The following is a 956-nucleotide window of genomic DNA, read 5'->3' as shown; positions in this document are numbered from 1 at the left end:
TTATCTTGTCTAAAAAAAAAAAAAAACAAACCAAAAAAAAAGTTGAACTCAATGCATGGTTCTGGAAGGATAGGAATGTGCAAACCTGCTTTTATTTATATGTAGGTCTGGTTCTTCTGATATCCTAATCACAGCTGTTTGTTGGCTGGTTGGTCAGCCTGGATGGTTGTGCTGATCGACCAGGTGGCCACTGCTAATGGAAATATATGAGGATGACATCAGCCTTGCTTTTCTCTGCTGTAGACATAAACTCATGTCTTTCTCCTCTACACACAGAATGGTTGAAAGGGACTTCTGGAGGTCATCTGGTCCAACCCCCTACTCTAGTAGAACCACCTAGAGCCAGTTGCCTAGGACCATATGCAGGTGCCTTTTGAATATTTCTAAGAATGGAGACTCCACAACCTCTCAGGGCAACCAATCCCAGGTCTGTCATTGTATGAGAGATTCTTTAGCCCCTTCATCATCTTCCTGGCCTTTTACTGGACTTTTCAGTAACTCCTTATCTCTCTTGTACTGAAGAACCCAGCAATGGGCACAAAAACCTGCAGGAAAACACTGCTGAAGCCCGGGTTTGAACCAGGGACCTTTAGATCTTCAGTCTAACGCTCTCCCAGCTGAGCTACTTCAGCTCTGCTGGGGCACTAATTTTCACAGAACCTGTTGGAATATAATTATCTTTCAGCCTTTTCAGACAAGCTTGGTTGACATTAGCTTGTGAGTCAAAAAAGTTGTTTCAGGAAACAGAATTCAGAGAGACTAGACTCAAAAGCAATGGTCCAAGGCACTAACATAGTCTCTTTGTCAATGTACATGACCTCTGTATATGTGTATGACTTTAAGAATATGACTCCTGATGTCTGGATATTGCAAGAGGTTCTATATCCTAGCTTGGGAGCCCTAGATATCAGGAACTGTTATCTAATAAATCTCTGAGAGGAAATATCTGCTGCTGC

At 42.4% G+C, this 956-nt stretch overlaps 1 non-coding gene across 1 annotated transcript; it reads right to left on the bottom strand.

Moving 5' to 3' along the window:
- Window positions 1-559: 559 nt before the first annotated feature.
- TRNAF-GAA (transfer RNA phenylalanine (anticodon GAA)) lies at window positions 560-632 on the bottom strand. Its single transcript has one exon. It is a non-coding gene; the product is annotated as a tRNA-Phe (tRNA).
- Between the last annotated feature and the right edge of the window lie 324 nt (window positions 633-956).

The sequence above is a fragment of the Strix aluco genome, chromosome 1 (genome assembly GCF_031877795.1).
Source record: "Strix aluco isolate bStrAlu1 chromosome 1, bStrAlu1.hap1, whole genome shotgun sequence".
NCBI lineage: Eukaryota > Metazoa > Chordata > Aves > Strigiformes > Strigidae > Strix > Strix aluco.
This window is presented reverse-complemented; position numbering and strand designations above follow the sequence as displayed.